The sequence below is a fragment of the Carlito syrichta genome, unplaced genomic scaffold (genome assembly GCF_000164805.1).
Source record: "Carlito syrichta isolate Samal-C Ts95f unplaced genomic scaffold, Tarsius_syrichta-2.0.1 Scaffold315696, whole genome shotgun sequence".
NCBI classification, from domain to species: Eukaryota; Metazoa; Chordata; class Mammalia; order Primates; family Tarsiidae; genus Carlito; species Carlito syrichta.
The window spans coordinates 46,927-49,486 of record NW_007259792.1 but is presented as its reverse complement, the minus strand read 5'-3'; the positions used below and the strand labels follow the sequence as shown (position 1 = coordinate 49,486).

General features: G+C 41.4%; 1 protein-coding gene across 1 annotated transcript in view; it reads left to right on the top strand.

Annotated features, from left to right (window-relative positions):
• Positions 1–1,487: 1,487 nt before the first annotated feature.
• Positions 1,488–2,560, top strand: part of RTN3 (reticulon 3) — a 46,695-nt gene continuing 45,622 nt past the window's right edge. The window contains exon 1 of the mRNA XM_021706511.1: positions 1,488–1,541. The gene's annotated coding sequence lies outside the window, so the exon portion shown is untranslated. The remainder of the gene's footprint in view (positions 1,542–2,560) is intronic.

The window sequence follows — 2,560 nt, the reverse complement described above, 5'->3', positions numbered from 1 at the left end:
TAATACAGATTTAAAAAACAATACAGGCAGGGCATGGTGACTCACATCTATAATCCTAACACTTTAGCAGGCAGAGGAGGGAAGATTACTTGAACCCAGGAGTTCAAGACCAGCCTGGGCAATATAACAGAACTGTGTATCTATTAAAAATTAGGTTAAATTAATAAAAATAATATGGTATAACAACCATTTACATTGGATTAGTTATCATAAATATCTAGAAATGATTTAAACATAAACAGGAGGATATGTGTAGGTTATATGCAACTACCACACCATTTTATATATAGCACTTGAGCCTCTGCAGATTTTGTAATGGGGGTTCTAGAACCAATACCCTACAGATACTGAGGGATGACCATGTGGCTGTATCTCATTCTTTTTCATGGCAGCAAGAATTTCATTGTTTGGGTGTCTTTTTTTTTTTTCCTTTGAGTTGGAGTCTCACTCTGTCGCCCAGACTGGAGTGCAGTGGCCGCTCCCGGCCACCACAGCCTCGACCTGCTGGGCTCCGGCGATCCTTCCGCTTCAGTCTTACAGGTAGCTGGAATTACAGGCATGCGTTACCACGCCCGGCTGATTTTTGGATTTATTGTAGAGATGAGGTCTCGCTGCCCAGGCGGGTCACGAACCCGCGGGCTCAGGCAATCCACTCACCTCAGCCTCCCAAAGGCGCGGGATGACAGGCTGAGCCACCGAGCCCGGCTTCTTCTTTTTTTTTTTTAAACGAACCCTTGTGTCGAGAGCTGACTTTCAGTTGATTGCGACAAGGGAGCTGGTCATCTGCAAGTGGGGGTGTAACTTTTAACTGGTTGTCCGCTAATGGTCATTTAGAGTATTCCTAGTATTTATAACCGGTGCGCTTATGAATCTCTTCATACACATATCTTTGTACATGTATGCACATGTTTAGAGCATAAATCCTTAGAAGTGTAACTTGAGTTAAGGAGTATGTGCATTTTAAGGTGTGATATAGGATGCCAAATTTGGAGGAGTGTAATTTTAGAAGATAGATAATTTCTTATGGAGTCCTATTTTCCGGATCGACTTTGCATGTTTGCCAGTGAGATATTTTTGAAATGCTCCTGTTAGTGACTAACCCAAAGTGCAGCTGAAAGTGGCTAAAAGCAAATGGTCTTCAGTTACCTGCTTGCCCTTCCCCCACAGAGTAGCAGAGGGACATCATCTGTACTTGAGGTTATGCTTGGCTTTAAGTGCTAGGGGTTTCTCTTTTCTGTCTTTGAAGGTGAGAATGTCTGGCTTTAAAAAATGGAATTGATTGACTTTCAAAAATGCACCTTACAAATACAATAAGGTTTTGCTGCCAGGTGAGTGAAAACAATAATTTGGAATAAAGATTTGGGTTTTCCCCCTTGCCAAACCCAATGAAATTACGATGTGTGGCTCCCCTCCCTGCCAACAAAGAAAAAGTTAAAATTCCTGTGTGAGGTGGTCATATTCTCATGCTGTATATTTTCTTTCAGATTCCTTTGTTTCTTCCTCTTCCTCTCAGCCTGTATCTCTATTTTCGACCTCACAAGGCAAGTCTGTAATTTTTTTCTGCATTAATAAAAGAAAAATGTTGAGAAAGAGGCTGTAACTGGGGATGTGAGGCTGAAGTCTTCTACTGTCCCCAAATCCCTTAAAATATGTACTAATTACAAGTCAGTTCTTTCTATTTAGCCGATTCTGGTGGGATTCCTGCAAAGGTTAATCAAACAGAATGAACCTGGGTGGAACCCTTAGCATAGCATAAGCTTTACGTGTAGTTTTGATTATTTCTTCAAAATAAAAAACTTGCCCATAGAATTTGGAACAGTAAGAATTGTGGCTCAGAAGACACTCTGCCCCCAGAATGCATTTAATGTGGTTATGTAATTGGTGTTGAGAGGTAGTGGATTAAAAGTGTGCTTCCATTGCACTAGAAAAATACCAATCTGGCTAGAGTGTGCCAATGTGAATTTATCTTGAGATACGTCCTAAGAGCTAGGCTCATTTCGCATTGCCTAGGAATATTGACCAAATTGATTTTTTGGCAAGCATGGCTTCTTGTCCTAGAGATTAAGTTTTGGGTTTTTTTTTTTCAATCTGTCAACCATTAAGGAAGGGGATTGAAGTATGTGGGGGTAGTAGCATTGCCAAGAATCTGACAGAGAGAGCACTATGTGCTATGTCAATTTATACTAATAATAAAGCACTATTTCATTTGACCTGGTTACTAGACCTCAAATATGGGTCAGTGGAAAGCCCTTATTTTTAAAAAGTGGATAAAAAGGTAATTAAAATCACTAGATCTAAGAAGCTCTGTGCAAACAGTTTATTGTTCCAGCTAGAATTCTCTAGCTGCAAAAGACTTTGACTTTATAAGAACAAAAGCAGCTGGGCTCAGTGGCTCAGCCTGTAATCCCGCGCCTTTAGGAGGCTGAGGTGAGTGGATTGCCTGAGCCCACGGGTTTGAGACCCGTCTGGGCAGCGAGACCTCATCTCTACAATAAATCAAAAAATCAGCCGGGCGTGGTAGCACATGCCTGTAATTCTGGCTACTTGGAAGGCGGAGGCG